This window comes from Solea solea, chromosome 18 (assembly GCF_958295425.1).
Source record: "Solea solea chromosome 18, fSolSol10.1, whole genome shotgun sequence".
NCBI lineage: Eukaryota > Metazoa > Chordata > Actinopteri > Pleuronectiformes > Soleidae > Solea > Solea solea.
In genome coordinates this window covers 20,739,323-20,755,052 of record NC_081151.1, presented here as the reverse complement: position 1 = coordinate 20,755,052, position 15,730 = coordinate 20,739,323, and positions in this window count along the sequence as shown.

The following is a 15,730-nucleotide window of genomic DNA, read 5'->3' as shown; positions in this document are numbered from 1 at the left end:
GAAATAAGGCTCTGAACATCACCGGTATCCACTTCATAGGTGAAAATAAGAAGCATTCATTTGCACCAGGTTTGAGGAGATTCGATATTCAGTGACTGATACCAACACTTGATTGGATATCAATAAATGAAAAATGTGACCAATGGTACGGAAGAGTATTCGGGCCACATGTAAGAAAATGAAAACATGAATTCTGAGATTAAAGTCAACATTATGAGATTAATCCTGAGATAAATCAGAATTTAAAGTCAGAATTCTGAGATTAAAGGAAAACGTCAGCATTATGAGATTAAAGAAAAAGTCAGCATTATGAGATTAAAGTCAGAATCCTGATATGAAAATCAGAATTTTAATTCAGAATCCTGTGATTAAAGTCAGACTTTAAAGTCAGAATTCTGAGATTAAAGAAAAAGTAAGAATTTTGCTGTTTTCTTTCTTCTTATTTGTTTTCTTTTATACATGAGGCCTTAAAGCTCCTACTTCTTCTGTAAAAACAATGATGTGACCTGTGCGGATTTATTTAAAGAAAAAAAAAAAGCAGTTGCGTGCCTCTTAAAATGCTTATTCCATGGCTATAAAAATCAAACTACTTCTATTTTAAAGCACTTATATGTATCTCATATGTTATCCTTTCTTTGTATTACTTGGCGTTCTATGGCAGCATTAAATTGCCCCTGACAACAGGGAGAGAATGATACAGAGCAAAAGTGATGTATAATGGATCTGATAAATGTTTGATTCAGGAAAACTGTTCTAGCTTAACAAACATTCTGTGTTGTCAAAAACCGATATGTTGCATAACTCATGAAGGTAACTCATCTGTACCTGCAGCTACAGGAAAACAAACCGTCCTCGCTGTTGACACAGGATGATTGCATCGTGCAGGCAAACAGATTAATTATACAACCTTTCAATTTTTTTGTCTTCTGTATTAGCTGAATGTGCTGCACGACTGCTCTGCTCAGGAGTGAAGGACGTCACTGATGGAACAGCTAGTGAGGCTGAACCCGTAGATAATGAACCTATAAAATATTCCTTCGCTCAATACAGCCTTGGTCAGCACCTTAATTGTAATGGCTAAAGGAAATGGAGACGCGGGAGACAATATGCGTTTAATAAATGACCTCACCGGTGTGAAAACAATGGAGCTTGACAGGACGCAGAGTAAGTCATCAATTAGGCAACACAGAGGACCTACAGTATGTACAGGCGGGTTCTGATGACCACGCAAAACAAAGGCGCAGGAGAGTGTTGTGTTTAATTTGCAGGTCGTAATTTGGGATTACAGCTTTCTGTCCCGCGCTCTTCTCTTCAGATTAACACAGGCGGACACACACAGTCTCTCCATCACTGACTTATGACGCCTTCCAGGACAACCAAGGACACTGTACGTTAACACCTAACCCTCAAAATGTCCATCTTTATAGGTCAGTCCCAATTAACGATCTTCGGTTCCCAGAATGTTCTGGGAACGTTCCCTGAAGGTTCCCCCCGGAAACTTTTCCTAACGTTCCCCTAATGTTAGTTTTTGGTTGCACATTTGGTTCCCAGAACATTACCTTGTCACAACCTTCATGCAACCTTTTGAGAGAACATTGTCTAATGGTTCCCAGAACGTTCCCATAACCACCTTTGCCACAACCTTTATACAACCTTCAGAGAACGTTCTCTACACTCCCCTATGGGTTACGTATAACAATACATATTGTTTACTTTTAAACCTACAGTACCTCCTATACCAGAGGTCTCAAACTGGAAAATGATAATATAGTCTCTCATGCATGTTAAACACTGGATCTTTAAAGGGTGTAGTTGACTACTTATGCTCACAAAGACTAAACACACCTCCTTGGTTTCACTCCACAGTACGTGTATGTATGTATGTATATACTGTATATGTACATCCATGTGTATTAAATTAGAGCCATCGGTCATGCGTGCTCTTTTCATGCTTCACAGCAGAGCCACTGCCACAAGCGGCTTCTCTGCCTTCCCACAAAACGGGGTTAGTTTAAAGGCTCAGAGCACTGTGTGCATCTGATTGTGCTCCTGCTCACCTACACAGTGTGCGCGTCTCTGCCTTTTCATAAACTGGATGCCCCCGTGACGCTCAAATTAGAGAGCACACTAGGAAATGATTTCACCATAGCGACGATCCAACCGAGTGGCCGCGTTCACAGCGTGGGACCATCAGTCTCACCATCGGAAATGGAGCCTGTGAATCTGTCACACTTAACAACCAACGGCAGTGAGTTGCAACGTAGCAACGTATCACCATATTAGGCATTTGTGTCAGTGACAGAGGAGGTGTGTGTGTGTGTGTGTGTGTGTGTGTGTGTGTACTGTTCATATACTGTGTGTGTGTCAGTGGTAGCGGGCGCTCGGTTTCCATTGTGAGAGACGAGGGTGTCTTCCGTGTAACTGCATATTGTTAATGTGAAAATCACTTACCTCGTATCATATCGTCCTCTGAGGCTTGAGACTCGTGAATCATTAAAAGCAGTCTGGAAAGAGGTGGAAAAGGTGGAAAGAGTACTGTAATATTCTCCTCAAGTAAAAGTACAACTATTTGGATAAGAGTTTACTTAAGTACAAGTAAATGTACTGGTCTAAAAATGTACTCAAGTTAAAGTTAAAAAAAAGGTAAAAGTAAAAAGTAAAGATTAAAAGTTACTTAGTTACAAAAAGTGCTGACAAAATAAAAAATGTAAACACATAATGTGTCAGTTAACATGGGTCAAAGGTCTTTCTCACTCACTCAGGGACCGTAATTAACGCCAATTCACCTGTCCTCATCACTCACTTGGCCTCATCGTTCACCTGTCCTCAACATTCACCTGTCCTCATCATTCATCTGTCCTCATCGCTCACCTGTCCTCATCGTTCACCTGTCCTCATCGTTCACCTGTCCTCATCACTCACTTGTCCTCATCGTTCACCTGTCCTCATCACTCACTTGTCCTCATCGTTCACCTGTCCTCATCACTCACTTGTCCTCAACATTCACCTGTCCTCATCATTCATCTGTCCTCATCACTCACCTGTCCTCATCATTCACCTGTCCTCAACATTTACCTGTCTTCATCATTCCTCATCGCTCAACCGTCCTCATCGTTCACCTGTCCTCATCACTCACTTGTCCTCATCGTTCACCTGTCATCACTCACTTGTCCTCAACATTCACCTGTCCTCATCATTCATCTGTCCTCATCACTCACCTGTCCTCATCATTCACTTGTCCTCATCACTCACCTGTCCTCATCACTCACTTGTCCTCAACATTCACCTGTCCTCATCATTCATCTGTCCTCATCACTCACCTGTCCTCATCATTCACCTGTCCTCATCACTCATTTGTCCTCATCGTTCACTTGTCCTCACCATTCACCTGTCCATCCTCACGCCTGAGATGTACAGTACATGTGATTTTGAGTTTGCAGTGTCATGGGGGGAAAGAGTGCAAATAAATAGAAAGAGAGAAACAGAAGAGAAGACACCAGAATATAGGCAACGTCACACTTAAATGTCTATGTCTGGACGTTGTTAGCTCAGCGAGTGCATGATGTAGTCGTCAATAAACTTTACAAGAGTAAAGTCCTTTTGGACTGGTGTTTTTAAACGCTCAGATAAAAACAATTAGGGGTTCATTCTCCTGAAGCTTCACGCTCTACATAAATAATTCCAAAATGTGATCTATAGTACAGATACGAGTTAGTGACAGGTTTGGGCAGATACTGTGTCTGACTGCGTGAGGACTGACAGTGCACAGTTAGTGCCATTAAAGACATGTTTGGCCTGTAAAAAAGCAACGATGTAGCCAGAACTTCTGAACATGGAGCTGTTACTAAACTTTACCTTTTAACAAACCTTTTCCACCACTTGCTCTGGAAAATGCTTCCATTGATCGCGAGAGGGCCTTTCAGGGCACGGACAAAATGAAAGACCAGTGTTACACAACAGCTTCATTTACTGACTCTCACTGAGTGTCGAGTTATTGGCTGACATTTGTGCTGCTGGAGAATGAAGCAGCTGCTCAGAGTTCAAGCACACTGAACTTCGCTCAGTCCTCGCTAAGAAGCAGCAGGCGCAGACCACTGCGGCCAGGAATATGGCAGAGCGGCCGTTCCAGTGTTTGTGTTGTAGTAAAGGAGGGTTTCTTCTTGTGACAATCAAGGATATAATTGTTTTAATAGGGATTTTTCATTAGTTTTAATTTGGTTTAACACTGACCAAGCGCATTTTGCATCCCCGTAGTTATGCGACGGTTTGTGCTATCGGAAAAATACCAACGGTTTCTGAAAGCTGAGAAGTTGCACGCCAAAGCCAACATGTGGTTATTACGGTATTATCACTCACGCTGTTGCAGGAAGCCGGAGAATCAGCATCTTTGACACTAGAGAGGAGAGAGTCATAGTTTCCATATTCTTGGCCTGTTTTTGCACATTGAGAAACACTGAGTATGACAAAATATTTATTAATACTGTTCAAAATTCAAATTTAACACTGTTTGTGTGCAACTGCAGGGTTTTTTCCTCTAAAATACGTTTCCTTTTTTCTTCTTCATTTTAAATTGTTGATTCACTATTTTAACGTGCAGTAAACTGGAAATAACTGCCAGATATTGAACGTTATTTTGGAAAAATTGACATTTTGAGCCTTAATGGGTTCAAATTAGGGTCAAAATGTGTTAGGTGTTTAAGAGTGAGAGAGTAAATGCTTAGTTTTTAGTGTTAGTTGTAGTTTTTATGGAGTATTTGCCGGGTGCATGATGCAAAAAGGCCATTAAGTATTGTGCCATAAAAACCCAGCAAATGATGCCATTTTAAAAATGTATGAGGACAGATGAACAACCACCATCCCTGAATCAAATATAACTGCGCAGTAAGTGTGCACTTAGGTAAGAAATATAGCCAACAGACTAAAGACACACATGAACATAACATAAATAAAAATAATAAATAACCCTCATGAGACGCATCACATTGTTTGTGAGCTCGGAGGCTCAATCTGAGGAAAAGCATGAGCAAAATTCTAAAACCCAATAAAAGACTAGAGGTTTGATTCACTGAGATGAACCAACTCAACCCAACGAACTACGTCACAGAACGTTGTGTTTCACTTGCGTAGCCTCATGTTCCACATTAAAAACAAATACATAAATAAATGTACAAAACTACAATTTGAGCAAGTTTTGTAAACACACAATTAAGTTTCAGTGAGTTATCCTTTCTTTTAAACTCTAGTTTTTATTTTTATTTCAGTTAACGTTAACTATAATAACCTCGGTGACGATACAGAGTACAAAGTACAAATGCATGCAGTAATCAAGCACAATAACTAATGGAAACACTAACTAATAAAAACCTCACATATTGGATTTGCTGTTTCATCCGGAGCCTTGACTAACATGAATGACGGCTTTCCCTCACCTGGGGATAATTTCCATTTTGTTTATTAACCTTTTGATATTAAGCACTGAGATGGAAACTTGACTAACATGTTTGTAATTTCCCATTTTCACAAGCAATAACACCACAAAATGTCACCGGAGCTATTAGCATGAAATTTGCCTGACACAACCTAATTCAGCCTTTTTTTCTCTCTCTCGCTCTCTCGCTCTCTCTCTCTCTCTCTCTCTCTCTCTCTCTCTCTCTCTCTCTCTCTCTCTCTCTCTCTCTCTCTCTCTCTCTCTCTCTCTCCTCCCCCCTCGACTACAAAGCCCCGAGCGTGGTGTCACTCTAACAAACAGCTTTCGCCTCTCTCGCTCACTCACTCTTGACCACAGCCCCCCCCCCCCCCCCCCCCCGCTCTAAAAACAAGCTTCCTGCTCATGCCTGACAGTTTGACACAGTTGATACATACATATTCACCTCCAAATGCTGATATTAACCTTAAACACCCACCACCAGCTATTTTGTTTATTTCTTGTCTCGCCTTCAAAGGACACAGAGTCAAACAGCGAGGATCAATGCCAACGTTAAAAAAACAACATGTCAACCAATCGGTCAACAATAGGTCAGATTTAGAAGCCTGAGGGCTCGTCCACACACCAACAGGTTTATGTGAATATGTATATCTTTTTTTTTTTCCCGCAGAGGCGTTCCGTCCACACGGAGACGACATTTTAGGGGAGAAGGTCTCGAGTGTGTAAATTACTTATATATGTATATATGTATGTATATGTATGTATATATGTATATGTATATATACATGTGTGTGTATATATGTGTATATATACATATATACACAATATGTATGTAGACCGGTAGGTAGGTAAGACATACAGGACAGACAGACAGTTAGGTAAGTTAGACAGACAGATAGACAGGTGGGTAGGTAAGACAGACAGGTAGGTAGGTAAGACATACAGGTGGTTAGGTAGGTAAGACAATCAGACAGACGGGTAGGTAGGTGGTTAGGTGGGTCGGAGAGACAGGTAGGTAGGACAGAGAGACAGTTAGGTAGGTTAGACAAACAGGTGATTAGGTAGGTGGTTAGGTAGGTCAGACAGACAGGTAGGTAGGACAGACAGACAGACAGTTAGGTACACAGTGGACACATGTTCTCATTGAATGTTTTTTCTTTATTTTCATGACTGTTTACGTTGTAGATTCTCACTGAAGGCATCAAAACTATGAATGAACACGTATGGAATTATGTAGTAAACAAAACTTTGTTGTTGTCTATGTTTTATATTTTAGATTCTTCAAAAATAGCCACCCTTTGCTTCAATTACTGCTTTGTGCATTTGGCATTCTCTCGAAGAGCTTCATGAGGTAGAAGAGTGGTCTGTTTGATTTTGTATTTTATTTATTTATTAGTTTAGTTTATAAGCCACTTTTTCATCTGTCATTATTGGCTAAGCAATAATAATAACAACATATCACAACAATTAGACTGCAATAATGCATAATCACAAACAAATATTCTCAACAAATGTAAAACATAATCAATAATAACCTTCTCTCCATATCCATATTCATAAATTCAAATGAATATTAAAATGTGATATATAAAAACACCTGGATAAATATGGAATAATAAAGTTATGAGGTATAATTTTGACACACTAACTGGTTTCCTCCGGCGACGCCATAAAACCTGAAATGACACCTGGGAAATCATTAAATGAAGCATGAATTATTATATGTGCCGGTGTGAGATCATATGGAAAACACTGCTTCCAGTGAGGCAAAGTGCAGCCATATGAGACTCACAGCACCATTTAATCTGTAGTTCAAACAGTAGCTTTTACCAGAGACTCTCCATCAAAGCCCCCTCCTCACACTGAGCAAACGTAACCACCAATCGTAATAAAAAATGCAATGTGCTCTACTTATGATCCGTCCGTCCACCTGCAGCTGCTGCTTATCTACTTATCTGGGTCAATTTCTTCACATTCCTGAGGTTCAAAAGTTCATACTTCCCAGATGCAAGTCCAGTCTTTCTTAAAGGGACAGACCTGCAGCTCCTGTGTCCACGGGAGGTAAAAAGTGACATATTAATAACATATTGCAGACGTAAGATGATGCAGATTTTTACTACTTGAGTATTAGGGCCACATAAAATTAAAGTCAGAATTATGAGAACAATTTTGACTTTAATCTCAGGATTATGAGATTATTAAAAAAAAAATACCATAATTCTGAGAAAAAAGTAATAATTCTGAGATTAGTCAGAGAGAAAAATCAGGATTCTGAGATTAGTCAGAAAAAAATGTCATAATTCTGAGAAAAAAGTAATAATTCTGAGATTAGTCAGAGAGAAAAATCAGGATTCTGAGATTAGTCAGAGAAAAATGTCATAATTCTGAGATTAAAGTCATAATTCTGAGATTAAAGTCATAATTCTGAGAAAAAAAAGTCATAGTTCTGAGATTAGTCAGATTTCCGTTGACTGTTCTCTGGCACAGAGGGCGAACATGGCACAATCACTGCTGTCTATAAGTTATACAACATACCTTTAAACTGTGTGCATTAGTATAGACATGTACACGTGCTGCTTCACTTTCACTTTCCCTGAAGAAACCCTGGAGGTGGAACTTTCCAAAGCTCTGCCAATGACGGGCAGCAGTATGGTTAATAATTTATCATATCTGGAACCTGTAGACCTATGAAGATGAATTAAACATGCTGTGTGGGAAAAATGTTGCACATCCCTGGACAGGTAGAAGTTGTGTGACGTGAACAATGAAACGGTGTCGACAGTAGAAAGTACAACAAAGCTAATTAACATTTTTGTCACAATTTCTTCGTTAATTATGTGTAAAAGCTCAATGAGACGTTGAAATTTAGGGCACTTTTTGACTCTTTTTGACTCCATAATACATGTGTTGGTCTGTGTTCGGTGCAGGTTTGACCAGGTTTGATAACATGAAAGGGATGTAGTCCCGGTCTCTGTGCTGCCTCAGGTGTGGATTAATATGTTAGGACAGAAGTGCCTCGCCAATGTCAATCGACCTGACCTCCTTCTCCTCCGCCTCTCACGTCTTTGTTCACCTGTTTCTCCAGGTTCATCCCCCTGTGATATCGACCTCTCGCTCTGACTTCCCTCCACCAGGCCTTACTCTTTCCCACTCCATCACTTCTGCGGCGTCTTCTCATCCATTCCCCATTTTCCCCTTCAATTCCTTAGTGCCATTTAACGCCCTCCCCATGCCTCACTTCCACCTTTCCTCTATCACTGCCTTCCCTGCTGCTTTATTCTGTTTCTACAAGATACAATGAAGTCTGCCCACTGGGAACATGATAAACAGGCTCAATTTCGCTGGATACCAGGAGGCACGGTTCCACCCTCCTCCTACCAGCATGGGAACGCAGCCTTTTAACTTCTCTCAGCTTGGACAAAAGGCCTCCTGGGCATGTGCTGAAACCTCTTATGCAGAACAAAGTTATGACTGCTTTCTCTCCGCACGTCAACCTCTCAACTACAGAGAACATTATAGTCCCTCAGAAAGCCCACGGCCTTTTTTCAGCTCTCGTTGCATGTGACGTCTCAAAGAGCTCATTTTATATGCTGATCTTAAAGTCATGATGTCACATGTTTTCTCATGGCCTGTCCGGCAGAGAAGGTCTCGAGTGTGTATTAAAATCATCCGGGTCCTTTTAGAGTGGTAGCAGCTTTTAATATTGAATCAAATAGGTAGCTACTGTATATAGGTGTAGGTAGGTACGTATACACTACATAAGTAAGTAGGTATAGGGTAGGTAGGTATATAGTTATAGGTAGGTAGGTATAGGTAGATATTTAGGTGTAGTTATATAGATATGGGTAGGTAGGCACGTAGGTCGGTACACATAAGTAGGTATAGGTAGGTAGGTATACATAAGTAGGTAGGTATACATTAGTAAGTAGGGGTAGGTAGTTATATAGATGTAGGTAGGTATATAGATATGGGTAGGAAGGTATACATAAGTAGGTAGGTAGGTAGGTAGGTAAGTAGGTAGCTATACATAAGTAGGTAGGTAGGTAGGTAGGTAGGTAAGTAGGTAGGTAGCTATACATAAGTAAGTAGGTAGGTAGGTAGGTAGGTAGGTAAGTAGGTAGCTATACATAAGTAGGTAGGTAGGTAGGTAAGTAAGTAGGTAGCTATACATAAGTAGGTAGGTAGGTAGGTAAGTAAGTAGGTAGCTATACATAAGTAAGTAGGTAGGTATACAAAAGTAAGTAGGTATAGGTAGGTAGGTATATAGTAATAAGTAGGTAGGTATACATAAGTAAGTAGGTATAGGTAGGTAGGTATATAGTTGTAGGTGTATTAATGATGTTTCCTCGTGACGGTGATTCAACATGTTTTCCATCTTTTAGGTGTTGATTCAACTCACACACAGACACACACACACATTAAGCAGAGCTTTTTTTTTTCTCCCCCTCCAGTTCTATTAGTGAGAGCAGCAGATTGCAGCACCATCGTTCATTCATGTCACACACTGTTCAGCTCAGAGTATATAGCAGTTATAATTTGCACTCTGACAGCAGTTATCCAGAGTCATTTTCCACCACTTGTCATTAGCCTGAGCCTTTCAAATGAATCTCACCAGAGAAGTTGTAGACGAAACCTGCTGGGAATTTTATAGCCCATATCATTTCACGTGTGGCCTTTTTTTTTAACTACAGATTAAACACTTTTATGTTGTGAATTTTCCATTTTCAAAAGTCACTCAATCATCATCTGTTCTCTCAACAGCATTGTCTCAAACACTCACACATAAAAAGAAAAACATGGGAAACCTATGAGCAACTGCCACGTACGACGGAGTATTACAGTCGCAATATTAGGAGAATAAAGTCGGAATATTATTAGAATAAAGTCGCAATATCACGAGAATAACTCATAGTATTTTATAAAGTCTTATATTACAAGAATAAAGTCATAATATTATGATTTTTTAAATATTACAAGTTTATTCTCGTTTATTCTACCTGTAATATTATGAAAATAAACTCAATCATTATTAGTTGTAATATCATTACTTTTTTTCTATTAATATTACACATGTATATGTTAACTTCTACAGTGAGATAACGGTGACCCTCTTTTTTTTTTATGTGTCAGACTGAATTATCAGATATCTGCACATGGTTTTGACCCACATTTGTGTTCATCCTTAGACCATCAGAAGTGACACACTTTTAGATGCCCTGTGGTTTAAGAACACACACACTCCCCCCCTCTCTCTCTCTCTCTCTGACCTACCTCATGTAGTAAAGTCTGTGTGACTCTCCCTCGTGTGTTGCTCCTGGGTTTGTTCTCCAGAGTTCTGCATGGTAGAGTAGCCGTCTCAGATCTTAGTGTTTATATGCGTCCCTGAGTTATTTGCACCTTTTGCATTTGCTTCACCACCTCACTTTTCCTTCCACAGCTGAGCTTTTGCCACCTGATGGGACAGTTTAAGCTGCTGCCCCCTGGTGTTTGGTGTGCAAACTGGGACTCTTTTAACCCTATTTATATGCCACATAGATATTCATCTTATAAACATTGTGTAACATTTTATTTTTGACTTCTTTTTTCTTTTTTTTTCTCAGATGTGCGTGAACTCCAGCACTAGGTGACACAGTTAATGTTTTCACATGCACTTAAACTCCACACTGGCACTTTCACTGCTGCAGGTCCTGCAGAGTGGATCACACTGATAATCAGCCCAGAGTGGATTTACCCAAAGAGGAGCATTACGACAAACATGTCTCTAATATTAGAGTGTTAGGCCCCGGGCGCTCGTCTTCCTCGTCTCTCTCTCAGGGAAGGTTAAACCTGAAACTGATTTTTATGTTGCCCTGGAAAAAAAATATATGAGGTTTCCTCCTGAATATGTGCAAATTACAAAAATATAGCAGTAACACGCAACAGGAAGACGTTAAAAGGAAGTTAAAGAGGAAGTCACTGAAAATACGGCTTAAAGAAGTGAGTTTTCAAGAGCAACTCAGGAGCAGCAGCAGCAGCAGCAGCAGCAGCAGGACTCGCAGACTTCATTTCCTCAGGCAGGTCATTTAGGAGCCATGTTCACAAACCATCCGTCACCATTTGTGTCAAACTACATGTGGGAAGAGCGAGCACTAAGGAGGCAGCTGAGGAGCTCAGAGTGTGAGAAAGGGGTTATATTTCACCAAACTCTTGACACGGGGATTTAAAAGTCAGCAATAAAATCCTGAAAATAAGTCCTCAAACCGTCAGGTAAATAGTGTGGGGTAGGAAATAATAGGTTGTGAAGTTGTGAAGTTCAAGCTGAGTGAGGGTGACGCGAGTGAGTGTTGGTGCTACATTTTTAATTCACATGGCCTGATTTTTGAGATGTTTCTGAGCTGCTGAAGTGAACGTGAGGTTTCATCAAATGCAGCACTTTGCCCAATAAGAAATAAATACACAGTACAATAAAGATAAGACTAAATGATAAATGATCTGCTGAGTTTTTGACAGTGTCATTTGTGACACATTTGTACTGAGTCATTTCAAAGACTGTGTAATGTGTTGGATATAAACAGCCCAAACATGACTCAGCTAAAATGCTTTTTAAATGTTTACAGTCTGTACTTAGTGAAGCATATTATAGGATATATAGGATTTTTGGATTGTATCGTAATATTATGAGAATAAAGTCAATATTGACGATATTATGGCCTTATTCTTGTGATATTATGACTTTTTTTAATATTACCAGTTAATTCTCATAGTATTACACGTTTATTCTCATAAGATTACGACTTTATATAGAATCTGCTGCCAATATTATTCCAATTCAGTCATTTTTGAACATTTATGAACCACCGTATGCTGCTGTAAACAACACCTTTGTGACATCATTCTCCGACTGTGTCACAAATATTCACCTGTCCTAAAAATATTGTTCTCCCAAAAGTAAGAAGTAAACATGACTCAGCTAAAATGCTTTTGCAGATTTTCATTTACATTTGTATAGTCTGTGTAAAATATAGGATTATTTGACCGTATCGGATTTTACATATTTTTACATATTGATATCCGATCCAGTGATTTTGACAGGTATCAGACCCATACTGATACTGAACGATACCGAATCGCTAATTTCTAGTCTTGATTCCACTACAGTTTTTTTCAACCATTCACCCAGCATCGGCATGTAGACTATAGCGGAGTCGGGAATCGAATCTACAACCTTCAAGTTGAAAAACGACTTGTTCTACCATTGAACGACCATTTAGAGTATAATCATAAATCATATAGAATCACAAATAAATGTAGACTTTAATAGAAATATGTAATGTTGTACTATAGCACATCAAATTGTATCAATTCCAGTTGAAATGCCCATTTTTTCCAGAATAGCTTTGTTAAAATAGTGTATTAGCAATTTAAAATGAAGAAAACCAAAAAGTTTTATTGAGAAAAAACACTGCAGTTGTACACGTACATGTATATTTTAACATATTTAAAATAACATTTGTTTGAGTCTTTGTTTGTTCAAAATCATTTATTTATTTATTTCTTTTTCAATCCCAACTTCCTCTGTTGTTTTGGGAATTGAGACATGTGTCTCCGAGCCACTGTGTGATCAGTCGTAAATGGACTTTATTATAATTAAAGATGCAAAATGCCTCTGCATTAAAGCGGTGACAGTGAGTCACAGCACGTGTCACAGCCTCAGATGACGGAGGTGCTTTTTTTTTTCGCCCCGTCATGAAATGCCCCCGTATGACAGATGGCAAACACCACTCTCCCTCCGCTGCATTATTGAAACTAACCTCTCTAATTGGACAATGACTGGAGTCACCAGCCAGTGGGCGAAGGTCAAGCTTGTCTGGATAAAAACTGTGGTTAGAGACTCACACAGGATTTGTTTGTCCTGGCAAAAAAATATCAAAGTGCCTCATGAATAGACAGTGACCGGTGAAAAGAAAAATCCATAATTAATGCACATGGCAACAAGGTTACACTGCTGTCATGCATTAATGATGCGAACCATTCGGCAGTGATCAGTGCTGCGATTTCAGCTTAACAACAAGACTGAATGTCAAACGGTGTCTTGACCCTCGACGTGAACTTAAAATCTCCCGGACGTGACCCTGGCGGTAATCTTCAGGGGGATTTGGGTCAGGGTCATTAACGGATACAGTTACGTTTGAGTATGTAACAAATGCGAAAGATAAAAAAGAACTACTATGTACATTTAAATCTCAATAGTGTAAGATTTTAATTCTAGTGAAATGAAGATCACATTTAGTAAATAATTACTGGATTATTAAACGAGGTTCCTATAACCTCTACTGAGCGAGTGAATAAAAGAAAACTTTAAATGTAGTACTAACTTTTTTTGGATACTTTTGGATGAAAAACAACAAATACTCTCAAAAGATCACAAAGACATGAAGTGAACCAGCCGGTCCAGTAGAAACAGAGCCACCATGGCATCACTTTGCAGCCCTATCTGTCGCCACCACTCAAACGCAGCACCGACGTTGGTGCTAGTCTTGGATCGCTCTGCATCGGCCGCTTTCTTGGCAGTAGCTTTTCCCAAAAAAACACATGTTGTCGTCGAGCATAAACTCTGGCGTTGTCCGCTGAGCATGTGCGATTTGTGCAATTTTCTTATTTGTGGGACAATGCTTTAATTCCCACATGAACTATTTGTACGACAAACAATGTGGAGTTTTGTCTCGCTATTACATTACTGTACCAGCTGCAGAAAACACCGTCCAACCATTTGATGGATGTGAGCCAAACTGTTTGCTCTACAGACGATCAGTGTCTTCCAGTTTGGGTTTAAATTGCTCATTTTCCCCCCATCATATCCAGTTGCATCATATCCGGCGTTTTTATTTCCAGATGCTGTGACAGTCCAGCACCACAGTTAGAGATTGCTCTGTGTTTGCGGCAGAATTATGTAGGTTAGTGTTTTTGCCAACACTCTACAATATAGTTCAAGGTTGAGTTTACTGTCATAAAATGGCGGTTGGATGGATTGCGTTGCTTCCCAGTCGATTTATTCCCCGCGGCACGTCGTTCATTTGCTCCTAATCCTCTTCGCAGACGCCCTCACGTGCCGTATCACCACACATGTGGAGCAATAAGTGATTCTGATTTATCTTTACAGTATTTAATGCTGTTGATACCTCAGACAGTTTTTGACTGGTTTCTGAAAGCTGAGAAGTTGCATGTCAAAGTCAACATGGGCTGTTTCAGGGAGCGAGGAGAGAGTTGGAAAAAACGCCTGTATATAGTTTCCATTTTTTGGCCTGTTTTTGCACATTTGGACAAAAACTCAAAAGATGCTAGTGTAAATATGGTTTATACTGTTCAAATTTTAAATTTAACGCTGTTCATGTACAACTGCAGTGTTATTCCAAATGTGCCTTTTTGTTTATCTTCATTTGAAATAGTTAAAATAGTATTTTAACATGCAGTGAATTGTAAATAACTGCCAGATGTTGAAAGTTATTCTGTAAAAACAGCATTTTCTGGTCCTTCTATGGTTAAAATAACCATACGTTTTGAGGGTTAGGTGTTACAGGCTTAAACATTATTTTAGTACTAATTCCAAAATGACTCAACCATGTACTCCCATCTTTTTGTCTTAAGGATTTTTGAGTGACCCCTACACGAGCACACAGAGGAGCTGTAGAGGGATGCAGTCTTTGGTGGACACTGGTCTTGATCTTGCCTTTCGCCAGTTATGCAGTTTTCATATCCCTCAACATTAAAGCAGCATGTGTCATGTGATGAGAGGAGAGGAGACAGGATCAGCTTTATGCACAGTGCAACTGGAATTGCACGGGCATCAAAGAGCGGAGTGTTTGTTGGCCTCGCTTGTCCTCGGGCTCTCAGGGTAACAGAGGAGGCAGATCAAACAGGTGTCGGCACACGGGAGGAGGGAAGCGTCCAGGGTTGGATGTGGTTGGATGTGGACACCGCCCTTTATAGTCATGAGAGAGGCCTTACAGGCTGAACTTGGCTGTGCGACGCGAGTACCAGCGCGGCACATTGTTTGACTGGGTGCCAAGTGCACAGTTCAGAACAAGACCGCAGTCCTGACCTCACTTGACAGGTCTGAAGAACTCTTAAAACAGAGGAAAAACCTGAAGACACTTATTGTCAGTGTTAACTTGAAGGCAACTGTGGGGAGTTTACTGATCTGGCCTAGGCTTGTTGGCAGATCACCAGCTTGCTCAGCTGACAGATGAGGGTCCAGAAGGTGGCTAACAGGATGAGGCCGCGCGGCCACGTGGCCCCGCGGGGATTACAGGCAGCAAGACCAAGTAC